At 44.4% G+C, this 10,943-nt stretch overlaps 1 pseudogene; it reads right to left on the bottom strand.

The window, feature by feature from the left end:
• Window positions 1–6,099: 6,099 nt before the first annotated feature.
• Window positions 6,100–10,142, bottom strand: LOC100995391 (heterogeneous nuclear ribonucleoprotein A3-like; annotated as a pseudogene).
• Between the last annotated feature and the right edge of the window lie 801 nt (window positions 10,143–10,943).

The raw sequence follows: 10,943 nt of genomic DNA, 5'->3' as shown, positions 1-10,943 counted from the left end.
CCACATCTGCAGTTTCTTCCTCCACTGAAGTTTTGAACCCCTCAAAATCGTGAGGGTTGGATTCAACTTCTTCCAAACCCTTGTTAATGTTGATTTTTTTTTTTTTTTTTTTTTTTTTTTTTTGAGACAGAGTCTTACTCTGTGGCCCAGGCTGGAGTGCAATGGCATGATCTCGGCTCACTGCAACCTCTGCCTCCTAGGTTCGAGTGATTCTCCTGCATCAACCTCCCAAGTAGCTGGGATTACAGGCGCATGCCACCACACCTGGCTGATTTTTATATTTTTAGTAGAGATGGGGTTTCACCATCTTGGCCAGGCTGGTCTTGAACTCCTGACCTCAAGTGATCCACCTGCCTCAGCCTCCCAAAGTGCTAGGATTACAGGAGTGAGCCACCACACCCGGCCTAATGTTGATATTTTGACCTCTTCCTATGAATCACAAAATGTTCTTAATGGCATCTAGAATGGTGAGTCTTTTCTAGAAGGGAAAGTTTAGTTTTGTTTTTTGAGACAGGGTCTTGCTCTGTTGCCCAGGCTGGAGTGCAGTGGTGTGATCACAGCTCACTGCAGCCTCGACCTCCCAGGCTCAGGTGGTCCTCCCACCTCAGCCTCCCAAGTAGCTGGGACTACAGGCACATGCCGTTGTCACACTTGGCTGATTTTTGTATTTTTTGTAGGGATAGGGTCTCACCATGTTGCCCAGGTTGGTCTCCTGGGTTCAAGAGATCTGCCCACCTCAGCTCCCAAAGTGCTAGTATTACAGGCGTGAGCCACTGCACCTGGCCTCCAAGAGGTTTTTAATTTACTTATTTACTTTGTCCAGATCCGTTAGAGGAGTCACTATCTATGGCAGCTATTGCTTTATTAAATGTATTTAATAATAAGAGATGAAAGTTGAAATTACTCCAGATCCATATGCTGCAGAATAGGTGTTATAGTAGCAGGCATGAAAACAACATTCATCTTGTAAGTTTTTGGGTGATCAGGTATATTGTCTATGAGCAGAAATATTTTGAAAGTGCCTCTAATTTGTGGACTACACATTGAGTAGCAAAGCTCTAGACCTTTACTGTCCAATATGTAGCTCCTAGCTACATGTAGCTATTAAATACTTGAAATGTGGCTAGTCCAAATTGAGATGTGCTATAAAATACACACTGGATATCAGATATCAAAGACTTAGTATCTAAAAGTTTGAATGAAAAATGTCTCAGCCAGGCATGGTGGCTCACGCCTGTAATCCCAGCACTTTGGGAGGCCAAGGCGGGCGGATCATGAGGTCAGGAGATCGAGACTATCCTGGCTAATATGGTGAAACCCCGTCTCTACTGACAATACAAAAAATTAGCCGGGTGTGGTGGCATGCACCTGTAATTCCAGCTACTTGGGAGGCTGAGGCAGGAGAATCGCTTGAACCCGGAGGGCAGAGGTCGTAGTGAGCTGAGATTGTGCCACTGCGCTCCAGCCTGGTGACACAGCAAGACTCTGTCTCGAAAAAAAAAAGTCTTCATTTTGAAATACTGGTTACATGTTAAAATGGTAATTTAAAATAATTTCACCTGTTTTTATTTTTCTAATACGGCTACTAGAAAGTTTAAAATCACATTCATGGCTTGCATTTGTGATTGCATTATATTTTTACTGGACAGGACTGCTCTAGACCATACTCATCTTTAAAAGGTGAGCTAAAAGCAAGAGTTACTGGCAAGTAAAAGGAAGGGAGAAAATACCTCAAGAAATTGACAACATTAGTTTGACATTTGTAAGTGCTCTGGAGTTTAATGAGGGTTTTATTTATTATTTATTCATTATTGTTTTTTAACTTTTAGGTTCAAGGGTACTTATGGAGATTTGTCATATAGGTAACTTGCGTCTCATGGGGGACTGGTGTATAGATTACCTCGTCACCCAGGTAATAAGCGTAGTTAGTACCCAATAGGTAGTTTTTCGATCCTCTCCCTCCACCCTCAACAGGCCTCAGTGTCTGTGGTTCCTTTCTTTGTATCCATGTGTACTCAGTGTTTAGTTCCCACTTACAAGTGAGAACATGCAGTATGTGGTTTTCTGTTTAATCAGGATTTTAATAAAGGTAGATCTTAGATAAAATATGTGTTAATTGCTACTCTGAGCTAGGCAAGGTACTACCTCTGTAAAGGTGGGCTGTTACCCAGGATCATATCAAAAGCTTGATTTCTGAAATTTATAAAATGAAAAAGCGAATACAGTGCAGATTGGTTTTCTCTGTAACAAACTGGAGTTTTAAAATATCATTTGAGGCCGGGCACGGTGCCTCACGCCTGTAATCCCAGCACTTTCGTAGGCAAAGGCGGGCAGATCAGTTGAGGTCAGGAGTTCAAGACCACCCTGGCCAACATGGTGAAACCCCGTCTCTACTAAAAATACAAAAATTAGCCAGGCATGGTGGTGTGTGCCTATAATCCCAGCTGCTCAGGAGGCTGAGGCAGGAGAATTGCTTGAACCCGGGAGGCAGAGCTTGCAGTGAGCCGAAATTGCGCCACTGCATTCCAGCCTGGGCGACAGAGCGAGACTCCATCTTTAAAAAAAAAAAAAAATTTCATTTGAGTGGACAGTAGCACTCTGCCAAATTCCAAATGCCAATCAACAGCTGGCTCTACTTGTCAAAGTTGGCATATATTGTTAGTCAAACCAGAGTCTAATTTGATCACCCCCTCATGCACACAATCCCACCACCACCACCGGACTCCACTGTTGCCTGTGGGGCAATGCCATGTTAACAGGGAGCATCTGGAATTACTCTTCAAACATCCACCCATTTTGATCACTGTGGAAGGCAAATCTTCCTTCCACATTTACCCCTTCAGAGCAACTTGTGCTCACTTCTCTCATCAACACAGTGTACTTTTAAAGCTAAGATTTCATTTTCTTTAATCCTTTTTTTCAAGAATCACATTTTTCTCTGCTGACGATTCCTTTAAACAAATATTTCTTGTTTTGGTCTGAGGAATTCATTCTTTGAAATGGAGTTATAGAAGTCTAGGCTTTGTTTTCATGACTGAAGTGAAGGCCAAGAATTTATGACCAGCATACAATAGATAGGGTAAGTTGTGTGTGTGTGTAACTTACATGTGAGGATAGGCTGTTTTTTAAAATTAGAATTTGTTTCTGCCTTCTTAGAATTTACTTACTGACTCGTTATGAACTTCGCAAAGTGACTCAATTCTGAAAATCCTCATACCTCTTTAAAACTATGCTGCCTACCTACATAAAGCTTACAAGAATGAATAAATCAGTGCTTCTCAAAAAACACGTTCTGTGAACCCCTGCCCCAGAGTTTTCTGTGGTATTTGTTAAAATGAAAATTCTTAGACCCCACCCATGTTTATTGAATCAGAATATCGTATTTATTATTTATTTATTTGATATGGAGTCTTGCTCTTTTGCCCAGGCTGGAGTGCAGTGGTGCAATCTCAGCTCACTAGTTGAACCCGCCTGCTGGGTTCAAGTGATTCTCCTGCCTCTGCCTCCTGAATAGCTGGGATTACAGGTGCCCACCACCACGCCCAGCTAATTTTTGTATTTTTAACGGGGTTTCACCCTGTTGGGCAGGCTGGTCTCAAACTCCTGACCTCAGGTGATCCTCCCACCTCAGCCTCCCAATGTGCTGGGATTACAGGTGTGAGCCACCGCTCCCGGCCTGAACCAGAATCTTTTAGTTTATGAGAATTACTTAAGAATCTGATATCGGGCCATTTTTTTTCCATGTATTCATTTTAAAAACCTGAGCCATTCATCAGTTTATTTGAACAGGTATCTGTTGAACACTTAACATGTACCAGGTGCTAGGGACTCAGCAATGAACAAGACAAAATACAGTATTTTCCTTTAAAGAGCACAGGGTGAGACAGACACAAAGTTAAGTGAACAGAACAGTCAATCAAGAAGCTAAGTTCACATAGCGATTAGTAAAGAAAATGGAACAGGGTAATGGGATATTGGGAGTTATGGAAAGTTAATTTAGATTTTTAATTAACTTAGGGGGTTACAGAAGGCCTCTCTGAGGAAGTGACGCTTGAGCTGAGAAGTATGATAAGAAGGAGCTGATAATGCACACATCTGGAGGAGGGTCTCAGGGAAGGAAAGAACTGTGCAAAAGTCAAGGTGGGAAATGTTTGGCACATACAAGGGACAGAAAGAAAGACAAGTAGAGGGCCTGAGACTGGGCCTCAGTCCTTCCCACACTTAAGATCAGGCAGAGAGCAGTAGATGTCGAGGTTGAAGATTAATACCCAGGAGGGCATTTAATATAAACTTAGAAATGTAAATGTTTCAACAAGAAGTGGGTAGTGAATGACTATTAGATGAGGTGAGTTGGAGTTGGTGGCTTTGATTGGGTTGGGTGGAGAGATGAAAGTTAAAAGCCTGACTGGATGTAGCTTAAAGAGAATGGGAGACAAGGAAGTGGAGACGAGCTGCAGAAAATGTTTAGGAAGTTTTACTAGTTAAGGGAGTAAAAATTCAAAATTCTGGTGGTAACAGGTCTTGGGGTCAAAAGAAGGTTTTCTTGCATAATTTTTATTCAAACATATTCAAAAGTAGAATAGAACAAACCCCCATGTACCCATTACCCATTGTGTTTGAGTGAATAATGGCCCCACAAAGATGTCCATGTCATAATCCACAGAACCTGTGGATATGTTACACAGCAACAGGGACTTTGTGTGTGTGATTAAATTAAGGATCTTGAAGAGAGATTATCCTGTATTATCCAGATGGGTTCAATATATTCACATGGACCCTTAGGGAGGCAGGAGGATCAAAGTCAATAGTAGGAGATCAGCCAGGCGTGGTGGCTCATGCCTGTAACCCCAGTACTTCGGGGGGTCGAGGCAGGAGGATTGCTTGAAGCCAGGAGTTTGAGACCAGCCTGGGCAACATAGTGAGATCCCATCTCTACAAAGATAAAAATGAAAAATTTAGCCAGGTGTGGAGGCATGTACATGTAGTCCCAGCTACTCTAGAGGCTAAGCAGGGAGGACTGCTTGAGTCCAGTAGTTGGAGGCTGCAGTGAGCTATAATTGTGCCACTGCACTCCAGCCTAGACAACAGAGACCTCATCTCTAAAATAAAAAAGGTAGGAGATGTGCTGATATCTGTAATCCCAATGCTTTGAGGGGCCAAGAAGGGAGTATCGCTTAAGGTTAGGAGTTTGAGACCAGCCTGAGCAACATAGTGAGACCCTGTTTCTACAAAAAAATTTTTTTAATTAATCAAGCATGATGATGTGCACCTGTAGTGCTAGGTACTCAGGAGGCTGAGGCAGGAGGATCACTTGAGCCCAGGAGTTCAAGGCTGCAGTGAGCAATGATCACACCACAGCACTCTAGCCTGGGTAACAAAGTGAGACCCTGTCTCCAAAAAAAAAAAAATAGTAAGAGATACGATGATGGAAGCAAGAGGCTCAAGTAACACACTGAAGAAGCCAAGAGCCAGAAAATGCAGCAGTCTCTAGAACCTGAAAAAGGCAAGGAAATGGATTCTCCCACAAAGCCTCCAGGCAGAAGGAAAATACAGGAGAATGGGAGTGTTAAAGAGCCAGCCATTAGCTTTTCCAGTCATGAAGTGCTTGGGACATTTGGCTTCTTGACGGTTTTTTTTTTTTTTAAGTTAAAAATTCCTTAATTTTTTATTCCTGGTACCACTACCACAATTTACAGGGCAATATATCTGATGTAATGAAAAGAAAAAAAGGTATAACAGGAATGTACATCTAATTGACTCTGCATTGCATTAATCAGTAGCTGCACTTTTTGGAAACTGTGGCTATGTCAGTCCTGAACAAGAAGGGTTTCCTGTTTAAGCTGCAGTAACTTTTCTGACTATGGATCATTGCTCCTTCTGTGGCAGATTTTTACAGTTCCTCTAATGCATTTGGGACGACTGTCTCAAAGTAACCTGCAGCTTTCCTGACAACTCCTTGCTTTCTCTCCTGCTAAGAACTGTAGCCCTTTTCTGCTGTTTTTAGAACCTTCTGCTACCATTATCTACCACTCCTACCACCAGATCCATAACCACCATCATAGGGACTGCCTGAGCTTCTTCCACCAAAACTGCCCCCTTTCATGAGTCCTTAATTTGATTGCTGTTGTCCACTATAATTTCCAAAATCATTATAGTTCCCACCACCACCATAGTTGCCATGGCCAAAATTTCCTCCTTCATTGTAACCATCATATCCTCCACCACCGCCACCATATCCACCACCTTGGTTTCCACATCCTGGTCCACCACGACCATAGCCCCCTCTACTACTATAACCAGGACCGCCGCCATAGTTGCCACCATCACCTCCAAATCCATTATATCCACCATCACCTCCTCCATAACTACCTCTGCTGCCACCACCTCCACCACCATAGCCTCCTCCTCCACCAAAGTTTCCACCACAGCCAAAATTACCTCCACCACCTCCAAAGTTTTCTCCACAATAAAATTGCCAGATCCATCTCCACAACCTCTCTGTGATCCAGCAGACTGCATCGCTTGTTTAGAAAGGGGCTTTTTCACTTCACAATTATGCCCATTAATAGTGTGGTATTTCTGAACAAGAATTTTATCAACTGTATCATGATCATCAAAAGTTACAAAAGCAAATCCTCTCTTTTTTCCACTCTGCCTGTCTTCTATAACTTCTGTGGTCTCAATCTTGCCATACTTTTCAAAGTAGTCTCTCAAATTATATTCTTCTGTATCTTCTTTAATACCACCAACAAAAATTTTCTTCACTGTTAGATGGGCGCCAGGCTTTACAAAATCCTCTCTGGAAACAGCTCTCTTTGGTTCGACTACACACCCATCAACCTTGTGTGGTCGAGCACACATTGCTGCATCCACCTCTTCAATATAAGAATAAGTCACAAAACCAAAGCCCCTGGAGCATTTTGTTTGGGGGTCTCTCATTACCACACAATCTGTGAGTGTGCCCCATTTCTCAAAATGTTCTCTTAAACCATCATCTATAGTTTCAAAGCTCAGACCACCAATAAACGGTTTTCTCAACTGCTCTCGTTCCTTTGGATCATGGCCCTCCTCCCCCTGGCAGCGACGGCAATGGCCGGAGCCGGGCTGGGGGCAACCGGCAGCAGTTTTACCTCCATTTTGAGACCGGACTTGCCTCTTCCAACTCAAGTTCAATATGGGGATGAGAGCTTCTTGACAGGTTTTGCAGAGTGGACTCGTTTGAGATTCTCCCTACTGCCTACTCCATTAACACTGAGTTCTAATGTTAAACTTAGCTTTGTTCCTCTGGGATCCTATAATTAGACAGAGGTAATACCAAGTCAAAATAAATAGAATATCTTACCAGAAGGCCTTGCTCTGTTTCTCATCTGTCTACTGAAAGTCTTTTTGCAGCTTTGGTTTGGGAGTGCCATGAAGGTGTAGCTTTGGAATAGATTTGTAAGAGAATATTCTGGCAACGGTAAGTGCTACATGACTCCTGGTGAGTAAAGAACAATGGCCCAGCTTTTCTGACCACCTTTAAAATGTATCTTTTGCCATATTTTTTATGAGTTATCATAAACCCCAAATTAGGAGTCCTTAATACACTAGGTGCTGAGCCCTGGTCATACTTGTATTCTCTCAATTGGAGAAGAGAAATTACATCGTGGAATTCCTAGGTTGGCCTGACCAGGCCCACTTGGACTTCCTGCTGTTGTGGTTTTCCTCTTGAGTTTCTGTAGTGAGGTCCCCTCTGCCCCTGCTTCAGCTTCCTGCTCCCAGCAACTCCCTCCTGGCCTCAGCTCTCAAAGATGGTTCTTCAGTCCCAGAAGGATCAGCCTGAGACTGAAATTGGAAAATCCAGGCTCTAATCCAGATTCTGCCACTTGCCAACAAATCTCTTCCCCTCTCTGGGCCTTGGTTTCCTCATCTATAAAAAAGAAGACAGTCCAGGCATGGTGGCTCACACCTATAATCCCAGCACTTTGGGAGGCCAAGGCAAGAGGATCATTTGAGGCCAGGAGTTTGAGACCAGCCTGGCCAACCTAGTGAGGCCGTCTCCACACACACACAAAAATTATCCAGGTGTTGTGGCACGCTCCTGTAGTCCCAGTTACTCAGAAGGCTGAGGAGAGAGGATTGCTTGAGCCCAGGAGTTTGAGGCTGCAGTGAGCTAAGAAGGTGCCACTGCACTCCAGCCTGGGCAACAGAGAGACCCTGTCTCTTAAAAAATAAATAGGCCAGGTGTGGTGACTCACGCCTGCAATCCCAGCACCTTGGGAGGACAAGGCGGGCAGATCACTTGAGGTCAGGAGTTCGAGACCAGCCTGGCCAACATGGTGAAACCCTGTCTCTACTAAAAATACAAAAATCAGCTGGGCAGGGTGACACACGCCTGTAATCCCAGCTACTCGAGAGGCTGAGGCAGGAGAATTGGCTAGAACCTGGGAGGCGGAGTTTGCAGTGAGCCGAGATTGTGCCACTGCACTCTGGCCTGGGCGATAGAGCGTGACTCAGTCTCTAAATAAATAAATAAAATTAATTTAAAGGCTGAGCGTGGTGGCTCACACCTGTAATCCCAGCACTTTGGGAGGCTGAGGTGGGTGGATCACCTGAGGTCAGGAGTTTGAGACCAGCCTGGCCAACATGGTGAAACCCCGTCTCTATTAAAAATACAAAAAAATTAGCCAGGCATGGTGGTGAGTGCCTGTAACCCCAGCTACTTGGGAGGCTGAGGCAGGAGAATTGCTTGAACCCGGGAGGCAGAGGTTGCAGTGAGCTGAGATTGCGCCACTGCACTCCAGCCTGAGCAATAAGAGCAAAACTCTGTCTCAAAAAAACAGAAAAAAATTAAAAAGAAGACAATAACAAATTTGCTTGATGGAGTTGTTACAGGAATTAAATGATATGATGTGGTGAAAATGCATTAAATTATAAAGTGTAATCCAGAAGTTATCTAATTATAATTATTCCTTAGTGGAATCTTTGAATATTCTCATAGCTCTTCATTTTAAAATGGGGAAGCTGAGGCTCAGAGAGAAGTTTACTCATTGTGATAGTTCATCTTATGTGTCCAGTTGGCTAGGATACAGTGCCCAGTTGTTTGGTCAAACACCAGTTTGGATGCTGCTGTGAAAGTATTTTTCAGATGAGCTTACCTTTTAAACCAGTGAACTTTGAGTGAAGCAGATTACCCTCCAAAATATGGGAGTCATCCAGTCAATTGAGTATCTTAAGAGAAAAGACAGGTCCCCTGAAGAAGAAGGAATTCTGCCTTCTGACTGCCTGTGAATTCAAGACTTCAGCATCAACTCCTGCTGGAATTTCCATCCTGTTGACCTGCCCTGCAGATTTCAGACTTGCTAGGCCCCCGCAACTGCGTGGGTCAATTCCCTCAAATAAATCTCTCTCTCCTTACCTCTCTCTATGTATATATTGAGATGCAGATTATAGATAGGTTATAGATCTAGGTACACATACACGGTACTCTCTATTGGTTCTGTTTCTCTGAATAATCCTTACTGATATATTCATCCTTTCCCTCATGAAGCAAATAATTATTAGGCACCTACTGTGGGCTCTGTTAGGTAAAGCAAATAAGACAGGGTCTCTGCCCTCAGGCAGGGAACAGACAAGTGACTTCCCACATACAATGTAGTGCGACCAGTGCTCTGAGTGGGGTGTGCTTTGGGAACTGTGGATCCACAGTGGAGGAATGTTAAAATGGTTAACTGAGAGCTGTGAGGCAGGAAATGCTTCCCAAAAGATAGTGATGCCTGAGTGAGTTTTGAAGGATGAATATGGATTAGCAAAGCCAAGAAGAGAGGGGCCAGGCATTTCAGGCCCAGGAGTATGGGAAGCAGGGGCAGCATTTATGCACACGAGACCCTCGGGAGTTCCAGGTGGCTGGAGCCGAGGGGTGTTGGAGAGAGCTGAGCAGTGAAGCAAGAGCAGTCAGCAGGGGACCCCTTTTAGAGATGCCCTTTATCCTGGAAGTCACAGGGAGCCCTCAAGGACTCCAAGCAGGGGAGACAGGGAACTGAGTTTCAGAAGGGTGCCTCTGCTACCAGGTGGAAGCTGACCTGGAAGGGACCAGTGAGGAGCCAGGTTAGGCCCGATGTGAGGCAGAGGATGAAGGAGGGATGGCAGTGACAGGTGACCATTCCCTCAACACGTGGCCGAGCTCCTGTTACCAGTGAGGCCCTCTGCTCAGTGATGAAGCTCCATAATAAACAACACAGACACTGCTTCTAGGGAGCTTGTTGATGGAACAGAGGGGACTTAGCATTGACTATTGATCTGTTCATCTGAGGGTCAAGAGAGCTATGGGTCAGAGAGAGATTGGGAAGAAGCTAGGGTGAGACTAAAATCTGGGAGGAAAAATAGGCTTTGTGTTAAGAACCTGGAATTGTAAAATATTGCGCATTTGGTTTTTTTTTCCCCCCATTCTGTAGAGAGGATCTACGGTCATCATGACATTCTCAAAGGGGAGAAAATATCCCCTCCAAGTTAGGAAACACTGAAGTAGAATGCAGTGAGCAGATAGCGGAGGGTGGAGCCCTGGGGAATGGCAATATTGAAAGGGCGGCAGGCAGGGCACGGTGGCTCACGCCTGCAATCCCAGCACTTTGGGAGGCTGAGGCAGGGGGATCATTTGAGCCAGGAGTTCGAGACCAGCTTGGGCAACATGGTGAAACCTCATCTCTACAAAAAAATACAAAAATTAGCTGGGTGTGATGGTGAGCGCCTGTAGTCCCAGCTACTCGGCAAGCTGAGGTGGGAGGATCACCTGAGCCCTGGAGGTGGAGACTGCAGTGAGCCGTGATTGCGCCGCTGCATTCCAGCTTGGGTGACAGAGTGACACCCTGTCTTAAAAAAAAAAGAGGCAGAGGAAAAGGCAACTGAGAGGAAATGGTCAAAGAAAGAGGAAACAGGACAGTGCAGCCTTATGGAAACCTAGAGAG

This window comes from Pan paniscus, chromosome 1, assembly GCF_029289425.2.
Source record: "Pan paniscus chromosome 1, NHGRI_mPanPan1-v2.0_pri, whole genome shotgun sequence".
NCBI classification, from domain to species: Eukaryota; Metazoa; Chordata; class Mammalia; order Primates; family Hominidae; genus Pan; species Pan paniscus.
This window is presented reverse-complemented; position numbering and strand designations above follow the sequence as displayed.